Genomic DNA, 15,538 nt, shown 5'->3' on the forward strand with positions numbered 1-15,538 from the left:
CTTAGATCTACTCCTATTAATGAAATCTGTAAAGCTGCCACCTGGTCCTCAATTCATACATTAACCTCGCATTATTGTCTAGAGTTTTTCTCCAGACGGGATGGGCACTTCAGCCAGTCAGTATAAAAAAATTTATTTTCTTAAAGGCCATCACTCCCATCATCCCATTCTAGTTAGCTTGGAGATCACCCATGAGTCTTTTGAGATGGTGCATCAGTTAGGGCCCCTATGCACAAACAGCAATTGGTCTGCTTTCTTAATTACGTACAAAAAGCACAGTGTGAGAATATGCTGCCTGCTTGTCCTGGGATAAAGCACTGACTTATCATAGCAGGTGTTATCCAAGGACAGCAGGCAGATATTCTCACAACCCACCTACCTCAGCTGGCTGACTTTTTAGCTGGCGGGCAGGAAGGTAATCGCGCATGCACAGTGCGGGCTATCGCGAACTTTCTAAAAACTTAAAGTGGCGATGCACTTTTGAAGTGGTCCATACCGGGGCTCCATCGGTAATGTTACCCATGTGTGAGAATAACTGCCTGCTGTCCCTGGATAACACCTTCTATGATAAGTCACTGTGCTTTATCCCAGTACAAGCAGGCAGCATATTCTCACACTGTGCTTTTTGTACGTAATTAAGAAAGCAGACCAATTGCTGTTTGTGCATGGGGGCCCTAACTGATGCACCATCTCAAAAGACAGTGGTCCCAAGTTTGCACCTAACTCTAGGTTTTCCCTCAGCCATGATAACAGGGCCTAACATAGAAACATAATGGCAGATAAAGGCTAAATGGCTACATCTGCATAATCCACTATCTCATCCTCTCCCTAAGAACCCACGTGGCTTTCCCACGCTTTCTTGAATTCCCAGGACATTTCTAAAATTCTGTTCCTTAATAGGCTCCAGGATATCTACAAATTATTATCCCAGGACAAGCAGGCAGCATATTCTCTACATGTGGGTGATGTCACCGACGAAGCCCCCTAGCGGACGTTTTCGCAAGCAGACTTGCTCGAAGACCTTCAGGCTTGCGATTGGCCCGCACATGCGCGAGAGCCCCTCTTGCCCTGCCTAGGCCATGCGTCTCCTCAGCGTGTCCTCAGTTCAATGTTTTCCGCGGAGCCAGAACCCCTGCTCCCTTACTTCGCGTGTTCTCTTTGTCCCTCTTGCACCGCGGCTTATTTGATTAGTTTCTTTTGAGTTGCTGTGCTCGCATCTTTTAATTTCTTTATTTTTATTTTTTTCAGTTTGTATAATTTTGACCGGATCCCCGGTCTTCCTCTAGCCGCCTGGCCTCGTGGGGCCGCGGCTCTCTTTTTGCTTATGTCCCGGCCTCATTCCGGCTTTAAAAACTGCACTAAGTGCAACCAGGTTATCTCCATCACCGATCCTCATTGGTGTATGGAGTGCCTGGGTGCAGAGCACCGCGCTGAGTCGTGTCCCTGTTGTGTGACTTTGCAACTGCGGGCTCTTCGTCAAAGGGTGGCCAAGATTCTTCAACTCTTTGGCCCCATGGATCCTGCGGGACAGGCCTCGAGCTCGGCCTCGGCGCCCTCAGTGGGTACCTTGGCCTCGAAGTCCTTGGCCTCGAAGTCCTTGGCCTCGAAGTCCCCGTCGGCCTCGAAGGCTCCGGCCTCGGCTCCTCCTGCTACTCCAGCCTTGGGTAAGTCTTCGCTTTCCTCCTCAGGTGTGCTGGCAAAGAAGCCTTCCTCGGAATCTCATGTCAGCGCCGCCTCATCGGCCTCTTCGAGACATCACTCTAAGCGTGCCTCCTCACATAGGGAATACTCTTCCTCGAGGTCGCCCCCAAAGGAGCGCACTGCTGCACCCCCGACCCACCTACCTTTGGTCTTAGTGCCTATGTTCGAGGACATGCTTAAGGCTATTATTATTACACAGCTTTCCTCGGTGGTTAGCCAACTAGTCCCGACCTCGACGCCTTTGACCTAGGTCTTGACCCAATCGCGGTCTGGCCAGCCTGAGCGTCCTCTCGTTTCTCGATGCCTTACTTGTAAGACCCGTTGGGTTCCCTTGAGCGAGTTTTCCTCCCCTGAGTCCCCGGTGACTTTTTGGGGGTCCAAGCCGGGGGCCAGCTTTTCTCCTGCTACTGCGGTGAGGCTTGCCTCTTCTAAGAAGCCCTGGTCTTCTCCGCCCTGTCGGGGCAGGTCTCCGACCTCGAGACCCTCTAGACACACACTTGTCCTCGAATTGGACTCTAGTGTCTGTTTTCCTTCGAGGCGCTTACCTGCTTCTCAGGAACCTCGTTCGAAGCTGTTTGGAGAATTTTCATATACCCCGTCTTCTCCAAGGCTTTCCCAGCGGTTTCCTTGGACTCCGGGGTCTTCCCCGGTCCATCTGGCAGGGGGCCGTTCCTCAACGCCCCCTATACGCCTTAGTCGAACCTCTTCAGTCTCCCGTTTACAGGCTTACTATTCCAGGGAAGTTTCTCCCTCTTTCTCGGCTGCACCTCAATCTCGGTCGGAGTCTCCTCCGGAAGATGAGTCTTCCTCTCGGACCTCCTCTTTTTCTCATTTCATCTCTGACATGGGTAGAGCTCTGAACCTAGATTTTCAGTCCGACTCCCGCTTTACCCAGGAATACCTGGCAGAATTGGGAGTTGACAATGCACCTTGTGAGGCGCTTCGCCTCCCCTTGCATCAGGTTCTCCGGCAGACATTTCTCCGGAACCTGGAAACACCGTAAGCTGTTACGGCTATTCCCTCCAAGTTGGAGTCCCGTTACCGGACTGTCCCGGTTAAGGGGTTTGAAAGTGCTCAGCTTTCCCACCAGTCCTTGGTGGTTGAGTCTTCCTTGAAGAAATCGAACCCCTCGAAGGTTTATGCTGCTGTCCCTCCGGGCAGGGAGGGCCGCACAATGGACAAATTTGGTCACCGCGTTTATCAGAATTCGATGATGGTGAACCATGTCCTTAATTATAACTTCTTCACTTCCTACCTCAGGCTCTGTGTAAGTGTCCTCCGCTTGTTCCGGGAGGTCGTTCCTGAGCCTTGGCATCGGGAGTTTCGTCTCCTCGAGGAGACCCTCTCCCAACTCTGCCTGTATATGTTTCAGGCCTCTTACGATGCCTTTGAATTGTCCTCGAGGGTTACAGTCTTTGCTATCGCCATGTGTCGCCTCGCTTGGCTCCGGATTGTGGACATGGATCCGAATCTACAGGATCGCCTTGCCAATCTCCCATGTGTAGGTCATGAGCTCTTCGATGATTCCATCGAAGCTGCCACAAAGCGCCTCTCGGACCACGAGCGATCCTTCGCGTCTCTGTTGAAACTTAAGCCGAAGGCTCCTCCGGCTCGCCAATATAAAATTCCTCTCCGGAGGTACCCGCAAAAATCCACTCCTGCTGTCTCAAGGCCTCCTGCGAAATGGGCCCTGCAGCAACAGCCACGTCAACCTAAGACTCAGCCACCGGCCTTAGCGAAGACCGGGCCGTCCTTTTAACAATTCCAGTCCGAGCCTTCGGGCTCCCTTTCTGGAGCCTTCCCCCTTCCCCATCGGGGGTCGTCTCCATCATATCTACACCCAGTGGGAAAGTCTTACCACCGACAGTTGGGTGCTGTCTATCATCCGGGAAGGGTACTCCCTCCACTTCATTTGCATACCCCCAGACATGCCTCCAAGAGAGCTTCCTTCTGCTCAGTCTCAGCTTCCTCTCCTCCTGCAGGAAGCTCAGGTCCTTCTTCTCCTTCGGGCGGTTGAGGAGGTTTCCTCAGAACAGTGGAACTCTGGATTTTATTCCCAGTACTTTCTGGTGCCCAAGAAGACAGGGGATCTACATCCGATCCTGGATCTCTGTGCTCTGAACAAATTTCTGATCCGGGAACGATCTGTTCGCGTCCCCCCTCAATCACAAGTTGCCCTGCTTCTGCTCCAGGGTTTACACCCCTCTCAGGATCGAGGCGGATGCCTTCCTTCTGGAATGGACGAATGAGTTCCTGTATGCGTTTCCTCCATTCCCTCTGATTCTCAAGACTCTCATCCATCTCAAGTCCATGAGTGCCACCGTGATTCTAATAGCTCCTCGGTGGCTTCTCAGTTCTCCCTTCTGTTGCAACTCAGTACCAGGGAGCCTCTTCCTCTACCTATTTTTCCTTCTCTGCTTACAGAGAGTCGGAGTTCTCTGCTTCATCCCAACCTCCAGTCTCTGCACTTAACAGCTTGGTTCCTCGAGACTTAATGCCCTCGTTCCAGCTCTTCCATCCTGTGCTGGATGTTCTGGAGGCATCTTGGAAGGAGTCCACTCGTCAATGTTACCATCATAAGTGGACCCGCTTTTCTTCCTGGTGTGCTTCTCAACAGCTGGAGCCTCTATCTGCCTCCTTGTCTGCTGTCCTGGATTATCTGTTGCACTTGTGTGGCACTGGGCTCAAGTCCTCTTCGGTTCGAGTCCACCTTAGTGCCATTGCTGCTTTTCATCAGCCGGTTGACGGGAAGCCTATCTCTGTTTATCCTGTGGTTTCCCGCTTCATGAAAGGACTTTTCCACGTTCATCCGCCCCTGAAACCTCCACCGGTGGTTTGGGATCTTAACGTGGTCCTTGCTCAATTGATGAAACCTCCGTTCGAGCTGCTGACGCGGGCTCACTTGAAGTATCTTACTTGGAAGGTTGTGTTTCTTATTGCTTTCACTTCTGCCCGTCGGGTCAGTGAGCTTCAAGCCCTGGTGGCGTACCCACCTTTCACTGTCTTCCATCATGATAAGGTGGTTCTTCGTACCCATCCTAAGTTCTTGCCTAAGATTGTTTCTGATTTTCACATCAACCAATCTATTGTTCTTCCTGTGTTTTTTCCAAAGCCCCATTCTCATCCTGGAGAAGTGGCTTCCCTTGATTGTAAGCGTGTGCTGGCCTTCTACTTGAACTGCACCGCTCCTCATCGTTCTGCTCCCCAGCTGTTCCTCTCTTTCGATCCTAATCGCATGGGTCGCTCTGTTTCTAAGCGGACCATTTCTAACTGGTTGGCCGCTTGTATCTCTTTCTGTTATTCTCAGGCTGGTCTCTCCCTGTCGGGTCGAGTCACAGGCCACAAGGTCCGAGCGATGGCAGCGTCTGTTGCTTTCCTCTGCTCGACTCCCATCGAGGAAATCTGTAAGGCTGCCACTTGGTACTCGGTTCATACGTTCACCTCGCATTACTGTCTGGATGCTTTCTCCAGGTGTGATGGCCATTCTGGCCAATCTGTTTTGCAAAATCTGTTCTCCTAAATTGCCAACTCTCCCTCCATCCCATTCTGTTTAGTTTGGAGGTCTCCCACATGTAGAGAATATGCTGCCTGCTTGTCCTGGCATAAAGCACAGTTACTTACTGTAACAGGTGTTATCCAGGGACAGCAGGCAGATATTCTCGCAACCCACCCACCTCCCTGTGGTTGGCTTCTTTGCTAGCTATCTGAACTGAGGACACGCTGAGGAGACGCATGCCCTAGGCACGCATGCATGCGCGGGCCAATTGCAAGCCTGAAGGTCTTCGAGCAAGTCTGCTTGCGAAAATGTCCACTAGGGGGCTCTGTCGGTGACGTCACCCACGTGTAGAGAATATCTGCCTGCTGTCCCTGGATAACACCTGTTACGGTAAGTAACTGTGCTTTGTGCCAGGATCAGTTTTCTCTGACTATCCCCAACCAAGATTTGCAACATAGCAAGATCAGTCACTACTCCAGTAATGCCTTCCTCTATAGTAGTCACATGGTCCTCAAGCCCACTCATTCTTTTGGTACAGACTCCAAGTATCTGCTGCATAGCTGAGAGTTTGTCAGATTTTGAATCTGAAGTTTTTACTACTGCTTGTGTGAGATCTTCCACAGAACATCACCCAACAGTTGAGAAAAAATTGGGCCAATTGTGGTGTTCTTCACTATCTTTTCTTCAGTCTTCTCTTTGTCTTTTTTGTTCTCCTGTTTTGCTGTCATTTTCACTCCAATGTTTATCACAAACTTATCCATTATTATATTTTCATTGATTGAGACCGTAATTAAAAAAGAAGGAAGGAGATAAATCAGGGCAGTTGCCCCATGAGCAAAGCCAGAGCTTTCTCACAGCATCATGTTACACCCCCCCCCCCCAACAAACAAACAAAAAAACCTATAATATTTATATTAAAAAGTAAAACTAAAGTGGTAAAATACATACACCTTTTCATTTTATAGGCCTGAGTGATATTTCATCTTCAAAGCGTATGGCAATGTATAGTGCAATTCAGCAGATACGAGGAAGTGAGATCAACATATTATACATGCTGAAAATAGATAGATTTTTCTCAGTAGCAGATTGGAATATGGTTGAACATACAATTATGGTTGAAGACCCATATAAAACGTCAAAAAGCGATGTGAGTAATGCAGTTTTATTACATAGAGTATTATATAGATAACTAGCAGATCAAACTGCTAAAAATATTGGGCCCAATATGCAAAATGATTTAAACAGCCAGGAGAGGCTCCTGACTGTTTATTTCACCTGTCTGGGACTACCCAGGCATTTTCAGCTGCACTTAAGTGGATAGTGCCATTGAGAATGCCCAGTTAGTGTCCAAGCCAAAAGCAGCTATTTTAGGGGCATTCCACGTTCAGAGTCAGCAGTTAGCTGATTTTCTGCATTTTATCAGCTAAGATGACTTCAGTAAATGTAATTCTTCATAGTCAATTAAATGCCAAATATTGCATTTAGCCAACTATGTTTTTGCCAACTTCATATACCTGGAAATTCAGTGCTGGAGACTGGAAATAGTCCAGCACTGAATTTCTGGGTATAATGCCAGCAGTGGTCAGTATTCATTATTATGGCAAACTGCACTAGGTAATTTACCAAATGTGTGGACTTCTCTTCTGACTATGTTCTACTGAAATGTCTTTAATATTTTATTAAGCTAATGTTAGGATACTGTTCCTAGGTCCAGAAAAATCACCCTTCACATACAACACCACCTGAGAATATGACAAAAGGAAACCAGAAATGCAACTTAGAATAATTAGATAAGTTTATTGAAAGAATTAATTCAGCAAAATTACAGCTGGTTAATATATAACTCAAGGTAAAAGATATATTACAAAGTCTGATCACATAAGAACATAAGAATTGCCGCTGCTGGGTCAGACCAGTGGTCCATCATGCCCAGCAGTCCGCTCACGGGTTGGCCCTTAGGTCAAAGACCAGTGCCCTAACTGAGATTAGCCTTACCTACATACATTCTGGTTCAGCAGGAACTTGTCCAACTTTGTCTTGAATCCCTGGAGGGTGTTTTCCCCTATAACAGCCTCCAGAAGAACGTTCCAGTTTTCCACCACTCTCTGGGTGAAGAAGAACTTCCTTACGTTTGAACGGAATCTAGCCCGTTTTAACTTTATAGAGAGTTCCGTCTTGTTCTCTCTACCTTGGAGAGGGTGAACAACCTGTCTTTATCTACTAAGTCTATTCCCTTCATTATCTTGAGCGTTTCAAGGGAGAAGAGGCCCAGTTTCTCTAATCTCTCACTATACGGCAACATCTCCAGCCCCTTAACCATTTTAGTCATTCTTCTCTGGACCCTTTCGAGTAGTACTGTGTCCTTCTTCATGTACGGTGACCAGTGCTGGATGCCAGATGAGGGCATACCATGGCCTAGTAAGTGGCATGATAACCTTCTCCGATCTGCTCGTGATCCCCTTCTTAATCATTCCTAGCATTCTATTCACCCTTTTTGCTGCTGCCGCACATTGCGTGAACGGCTTCATTGACTTGTCAACCAGTACTATCAAGTCTTTTTCCTGGGGGGTCTTTCCAAGTACTGCACCAGACATCCTGTATTTGTGCATAAGATTTTTGTTACTGACATGCATCACCTTACACTTATCCATGTTAAACCTCATTTGCCATGTCGTGGCCCATTTCTTCAGCGTGTTTGTCACGTTGCAGGTCTTCACAATCCTCCTGCGTCTTCTCTACTCTGAATAACTTCGTATCGTCTGCAAATTTAATCATCTCACTCGTCGTACCAGTTTCCAGGTTGTTTATAAATAAGTTGAAGAGCACGGGTCCAAGCACTGAACCCTGCTCTTACTCTGTGTTCCTTAATATTATAATTGTAACTAGACTATAAATCAAATCAGAGAAATATATTACCCAAATGTCTCTCTCTTTTTGTAAAGGCCCACACAGCTATGTGCTCTCAGAGGACAGGAACAAATAGCAGCCTCCTTAATCTCCTGAAAAATCTTTTATCCATAAAATTTGTATCATGTGACCACATGGAAAGTCCCAAAATTTCATGCCAGCGTGTCCCAGGGTCATCTTTGCACAGTGCTTCTAAGGAGGGGGCAGATACACAATACCAGCCAGTCTTCATTGGCTGGTTTATGCTATTCCTCTCTTCCCTAGCATCCGATTGGTTGATGCATATATATGCCACTCTCCTTTTCTTAGAACCTCTTCCAGGCCTAGGTCACCATGCTCCTCACATCTAGGCATGTCATGTCACTCTAATAATTCTGTCTTCAGCCCATTGCTTCTCGCATGAATCAGCTGCATTGGGCATATGATCATGCCAATTATCAGATAGCAGGCCACAGAGCATCTGCTAATTCTGAAAAACAGCCAAATTATGCCAAGCACAAGCCTGCCAATCATTTTAGTGAGAGACAGCGTCCTCAGTTTAAAGTTAGCATCTATCTCTCTAATCCTGTTATCCCCAAATCATAGAGATAAAATTATATAATTTTAAAATTTGTGAAGAATGAAATGGTGTGGTGGCTATGTTAGTTCACTCTTCAAGGTAACATTCTATATAATAAAACCTTACCCGCGCATGCACTTTTAAAATGGCGTGATCCCTGCTGCTGTGGTGTGTGATTCATGGCCGTGTTCCATTTTAGAACACGGCGTCAGGGATCACTTTGGCCACCCCCCCTCCCGCCCTCACTCACCAACCGCTGGAGGAAGCACAGGCAAGCTCTCTCCCTGCCCGCGTCCTCACGGCCCCGATTGGTGCTGGCGGCGGCTGCCAGGAGGAGGGCTTCGTAGAGCGCTGCCACCGGCCAACACCTTCCCAGTCTCCTGAGCCGTGTCCTCGCCACCCCGATTCCCGGCCATGGTGGCCACCGCTGCGCTCAGGGTGAAACTGCTTCCGACGTCTTCAGGCTTCTGGCGCATGCAGGCATGTCGGTGGTGGCGAAGGAGGGTGTTGTGCGACACAGGCAGGGATCGGAAAGGGTAAGGGAGCCGGCCAGAAATGAGTCAGCGGGGGTAGGGCTGGGAGGGGAGAGAAGCTGTCTGCCTCGGGTGCTTCAAGGCCTGGCTTCTTCGGGCAGCTGCAGCGTTTACAATTCGCTGCTGTTGCCGGCTTCAGGCCTTCCTCTCTGGCGGGTCCTGCCTACTTTCTGTTTTCATGAAGACCCAACCCGACAGAGAGGAAGACCTGAAGCCGGCAACAGCAATGAATTGTGAATGCTGCTGCTGCCCGATGAAGTTCAAGGAGGAAAGGGAGCAGAGGGGGAGAGAATGGCTTGGAGGGAAGAAGAGATGGCAGGGCATGGAGGGAAGGAGGAAGGTATGCCAGACCAAGGGAAAAGGAAGGAGGAGATGCCATATGGAACAGAGAGAGAGAGGGTGGACACTGGATGGAAAGAGAAGAGAGGGCAGTGAATGGAAGGGGCAAGATAGAGGGTGAACAGTAGATGGAAGGGGTAGAGAGAGGGAGACAGACACTGAATGGAAGTGTGGGGGAGAGGAGGGACAGCCACTGAATGGAAGTCTGAGGGACAGGGGGAGCAGACGTTGGAAGGAAGTGGGGAGGAGAAAGAAAAAAGGACACATGCAGCATTGAGGGAAGAGGATAGAGTTAGAAATAAAGATAGACAGACAGGGTGCCAGGGAGAGACAGACAGACAGACAGCATCCAAGAAGAGAAAGAGATAAATTAAAAAAAAACCAGACAGACAGACATGTACTGTAGCACCCGTTAATGTAACGGGCTTAAACACTAGTGTAGAAATAAAACAAAACCACAAAGGAAAAAAGCACCTTTTTTATTGGCCTAATATACCCTCCCCTCCTTTTATGAAGCCACAACAAGCTGCTCCCATTCTGTTCCAGACTATACTCTCCTCATCGCCTGGTAGCAGATGCTTTTCTCCTAAACTAGACAAACAAGTTCCTCTACGCATTCCCTTCATTTCCACTCATTCTCAGGACACTTGTCAAACTCAAACACGAATCCGCCACCATGATTCTGAAAGCTCCTTTGTGAACCAGACAACCATGGTTCTCCCTTCTACTTCAACTCAGCAGCAGGGAGCCACTTCTTCTGCCAATTTTTCCTTCTCTTCTTACACAGAATCAAGTTTCTCTTCTTCATCCTAAACTGCAGTCTTTACACCTGACAGCTTGGTATTTCTCAGAACTCGTAAAACAGAAGAAAAGACCATTTGTATCCTACAAACAATCACAACGACTAAAAGTCAAAGAAGCCTATCTAGAGAAATCTAGAACTGTCCAAACAGCAGTCAGAAATGCCAAACTCCGGATGGAAGAAAAGTTAGCTATGAATATTAAAAAAGGGGATAAATCCTTTTTCAGGTATGTTAATGATAGAAAGAGGAATGCAGACAGGATAGTGCGCTTAAGGAAACTCAACGGTACCTATGCAGAATCAGACACCGATAAAGCCAAACTACTAAACAAATAATTCTGCTCAGTCTTTACCTATGAGGCGCCGGGATCCGGTCCACAGCTGCAAACAAGGGAGAGCTCAGAAGACCCATTCAGGAATTTTGAATTTACTACCGGCAGCATCTACCAAGAATTATCAAGGCTCAAAGTGAACAAAGCCATGGGACCAGATAAATTGCACCCCAGAGTGCTTATGGAATTGAGATGTCCTGGCAGAACCGTTAGCTGCGCTCTTCAATCTTTCCCTGAGCACTGGAAAAGTTCCATTAGACTGGAAAACAGCTGATGTCATTCCACTTCACAAAAAGGGATGCAGGTCAGAGACTGCAAATTACAGGCCGGTAAGTCTTACATCAATAGTGTGTAAACTTATGGAAACATTGATGAAACACAAATTAGATATGGTTCTGGACGATGAGAGGTTGAGGGATCCCCTCCAGCATGGATTTACAAAGGAAAGGTCCTGCCAATCCAATCTAATCAGCTTCTTTGACTGGGTAACAAAAAAACTAGATAAGGGAAAGTCCTTGGATGTAGTGTATCTGGACTTCAGTAAGGCTTTTGATAGTGTCCCACACCGTAGATTATTGAACAAGATGAGCTCGCTGGGACTTGGAGAAACATTAACTGCATGGGTTAAAGACTGGCTCAGTGGCAGACTTCAAAGGTTGTTGGTAAATGGTACTCCCTCCGAAACGTCAGAGGTGTTTAGTGGAGTACCGCAGGGCTCGGTCCTGGGACCAATCCTATTTAATATCAAATTTAATTCAAAACAAATGCAAGAAAGTTCTTCTTCACTCAACGGGTGGTAGACACCTGGAACGCGCTTCCCGGAGAGGTGATAAGCCAGAGTACAATTCTGGGGTTCAAAAAGGGACTGGATGACTTCCTGGAAGCGAAGGGAATAACGGGGTACAGATAGAGGTTTACCTCACAGGACACTGAGCAAATAGGATATGGACTTTTTAGGTTAGGTAGGGAACATTTTCAGGTCATGGACCTGGAGGGCCGCCGCGGGAGCGGACTGCCGGGCGCGATGGACCCCTGGTCTGACCCGGCGGAGGCAATGCTTATGTGCTTATATATCTTCATACGAGATCTGCCTCAGGGTAAAATTGCATTATTTGCCAATGACACTAAATTATGCAATGTAGTGGGCGGAGGTACCGTACCTGACACTATGACACAGGACCTACTTTTACTGGTTGCATCTCTGTGCTGCGATAGGCAAGCTACTGAAGTATTTTGGCTGGAAATGGGTCAATATCTTATCAACCGATGACTAAAGCAGTGTGAGAGCTATCAAGATCATGAAAGAAGGGATTGAACGGAATGGTGGCTGCGTCGCATTACATCAAAGCTGTCCTCACCAGAGCATTTGCTCAAGTTTAGAATTACAGAAATTTTATAGAGCAATTAACCAATCATCTGCACCTTGGTAGTGGAAACCCTTGCAGAACCTACACTCTGAACGGTGAGACATTAACTGGAACTGTTACAGAACGGGACCTGGGAGTAATTATTAGTGAAGATATGAAGGCTGCCAATCAAGTGGAGAAAGCTTCATCCAAGGCTAGACAAATGCTGGGTTGCATCCGGAGAAGTTTCGTCAGCCGAAAGCCCGAAGTGGTAATGCCGCTTTTCAGGTCCATGGTGAGATCACATCTGGAATACTGTGTTCAATTTTGGAGGCCACATTATCAAAAGGATGTGCTGAGAATAGAGTCGGTTCAGAGATTGGCCACTAGGATGGTCTCAGGACTCAAGGATCTCCCATATGAAGAATGTCTAGGTAAGTTGCAGCTATACTCTCTCGAGGAACGCAGAGAGAGGGGAGACATAATAGAGACGTTCAAATATGTTACTGGCCATATGGAGGTGGAAGAAGACATCTTTTTCCTTACAAGACCTATGGTGACAAGAGGGCATCCGCTAAAAATCAGGAGTGGGAGATTTCATGGTGACATTAGGAAGTATTTCTTCACTGAGAGGGTGGTTGATCGTTGGAATGATCTTCCACTTCAGGTAGTAGAGGCCAACAACGTGCTCGATTTTAAAAATAAATGGGATAAACATGTGGGTTCACTTAGTGGGGTGGGTTTGTTTGTAGTTGTTTTATCATGGTTGTGGGGCAGAAGAGATAGAATATGTTGCAGTAGTCTAGAAGACCTAGGACTAGAGACTGGACCAAGAGCTGTTATTGTTTTCTGTCAAAGAATTTTCAAACTTGCCTTAAGTTTCTCATGACCGCAAATGATTTTGTATTGTTTTGTTGATTTATAGTTGCATGGTACAGCATCTGTCTATTGTCATTCCTAGAAGTTTTAGAGTGGGTTGTATGGGGTATGTGATTCAGTTTATTACTAGATTTGTTATAGTTGGGGTTTTATTATTTTTGAGGAGAATGAATTTTGTCTTGTCTGGGTTCAGTTTCAGTTTGTGATTATTTATCCATGTTGCAATTGTTTCAAGTGTCCTGTGTAGTGTGTCTGTCATGGAAGATGTTGGTTGGTCAAAAGGAAGGAGAATGGTGATGTCGTCTGCATAGCTATAGGAGGTGAAGCCTAATTTGTTCAGGCAGGTGCCGAGGGATGCTATGTAGAGATTGAAGAGAGTTGGAGACGGTGGAGATCCTTGGGGTACACTGCAGGGGTTGGACCATTGTTCTGTTTTTTCTTTGTCAACTTGACTCTGTAAGTTCTTGATTGTAGGAAACTTTGAAACCATGTGTGTACCTTGTCTGTGATTCCTATTGTTTCTAGTATTTGTAGTAGGATGTTGTGGTCCACCAGGTCAAATGCTGCAGTGAGATCCAGCTGTATAATCAGCATTTTTTTTACCTATGCTGAGGTGTTGTCTGGCTGTGTCCAGGAGGGAACCTAGTAGTGTCTCTGTGCTGTAGTTGGTTCTGAAACCAGATTGTGTAGGGTGGAGTATGTGTGTTGGTGAGGAGTTTGGCTACCAGGCCTTCCATTAGTTTGACATAAAGTGGTATTGAGGCTATGGGTCTGTAGTTGGATGGTTGATCTGTTGCTCCTTTAGGGTCTTTTAGGATCGGGGTGACAACGATTTTGCTGAGGTCTTGCGGGAAAAAACCATTTGTGAGCATGGTTTGTATCCTTTGTAAGAGGAGAGCACGGAATTTGGTATTGGAGGATTTTAATAAGTGTGGAGGGCAGTGGTTGAGATCGCAGGTTGCACGGCTGTATTTTTTGTAGAGTTTGTTAAGGTCGGCCCATTGTATTGTGGGGAAGTGGGACCAGGTTCTGTCTGCCGATGCTGAATATTTTTCTGTGGGGGCGGCATTGTGATCTTTTCTAGGTGGATTGGGCTTCCGGAGAGGGTAGTCCTGGCAATTGTGATTTTGTTTTTAAAGTATTCTGCTAAAAGTGTAGCTGAGGGAGGAGCGGTTCCGTTATTGGCCAGATAGGGTTTGGTGTCTGTGAGTTCTTTTAGTATTTGTGAGAATATCTGCCTGCTATCTCTGGATAACACCTGTTATCCCAGGACAAGCAGGCAGCCTATTCTCACATATGGGTGACGTTATCCACGGAGCCCGATGTGGACAGCCTCACAAGCAGATTTGCTTGTAGAAACTCGGAAGTTTCGAGAGTGCCACACCGCGCATGTGCGAGTGCCTTCCCGTCCAGCACAGGGCGCGTCTCCTCAGTTCTCAGTTTTGCGCAGAGCTGAGAAGTCTGTCTTTGATGTTCTGCGCTGAACTTCGTTCGCTTCGTGCCTTCTCTTCACCGCGGTTGATTTTATTTTCATTTCACTGTGTACTGTTTTACTTCTTTTCTTTAAACGTAAAAAAAAAAAAAAAAGAGTTATTTCTTGTCGACTGACTGGCGTGACCGCAGCTAGCGGGCTTTGACTTCGCAGCGCCTATCTTCTCTTCTATGTTCTGGCCTGTCATGGGCTTCAAGAAGTGTAGCCACTGCCAGCGTGCAATTTCTCTCACGGACCCACACCGCTGGTGTCTTCAGTGTCTCGGGACTGACCATAGTCCGACCTCGTGCACGTGCTGTGCGACTCTTCAACCTCGAGCCCTTAAACATTGTCAGATTCAGGTGGAGAAACTGTTCAGGATGGATTCTTCAGCTACACCCTCGACCTTGACTTCTGCTTTGGCCAAGCCTTCAGCGGGATGTCTACTGTTTCCACAACGCCGACCTCGAGTGTCATCAGACCTTCCTCGTTTGGAGCGTCTTTGGCTTCAGACTCCCCCACCTTCCTTTCCCGGTCACTGTAATTTTAAATTTTGGGGCAGCTGCCACACAGTGTCAATGAGCAGGCCTGCCCCGGAAGTCTTCATTATTCAGCAACTTTCTGTTCCCGCAAAGGTGGGATGCTGCAGAATGAAGGGTTCCATGAAAGACCTGCTCATTGACACTGCATGGCGGCTGCATGAAGATTTAAAAATTACAGTGGCTAGGAGGAGGTAGGTGAAGGAGCAGATCCATAACTAGGGCTAGATTCACTAAGCAAACCGATCAGTTTGCGACCCCTTTGTTACCTGATTTTACTCCACCCGATTCACTTACCTCTCCTCCGATCTGATTCCGATCTGTGCATGCAAATGAGGGGGAACGGCATGCAAAGTAGGCAGGGATGTGATTCACTACAGAAATCTTGCAACCAATCAACACAAGAAGCGATTGCTGGGGACCATTCGCAAACGTCCATTCCGACTGTCCTCGGCCTGAAATCCCAGCCCTGCAGCCCATCTCTGCCGCTCTGCTCTCTGCCCCTTCCACACATCCAAGGCACAGCAAACTCCCCTTACAGCCAAGCCCTGCTCTTGCCGCCCCGACTCTCCTGCTCTCTGCCGCCCTTCCCCGCAGTGCGAGCCTATGGTTTTAAAACGTGGCTGCACTGCGG

The 15,538-nt window shown here is 47.5% G+C and overlaps 1 protein-coding gene across 1 annotated transcript in view; it reads left to right on the top strand.

The window, feature by feature from the left end:
* The window catches only part of LOC117367625 (sodium/hydrogen exchanger 10-like), a 301,595-nt gene that overhangs the window by 123,784 nt on the left and 162,273 nt on the right, over positions 1-15,538 (top strand). The gene's annotated exons all lie outside the window — the stretch shown is intronic.

This window comes from Geotrypetes seraphini, chromosome 10 (genome assembly GCF_902459505.1).
Source record: "Geotrypetes seraphini chromosome 10, aGeoSer1.1, whole genome shotgun sequence".
NCBI lineage: Eukaryota > Metazoa > Chordata > Amphibia > Gymnophiona > Dermophiidae > Geotrypetes > Geotrypetes seraphini.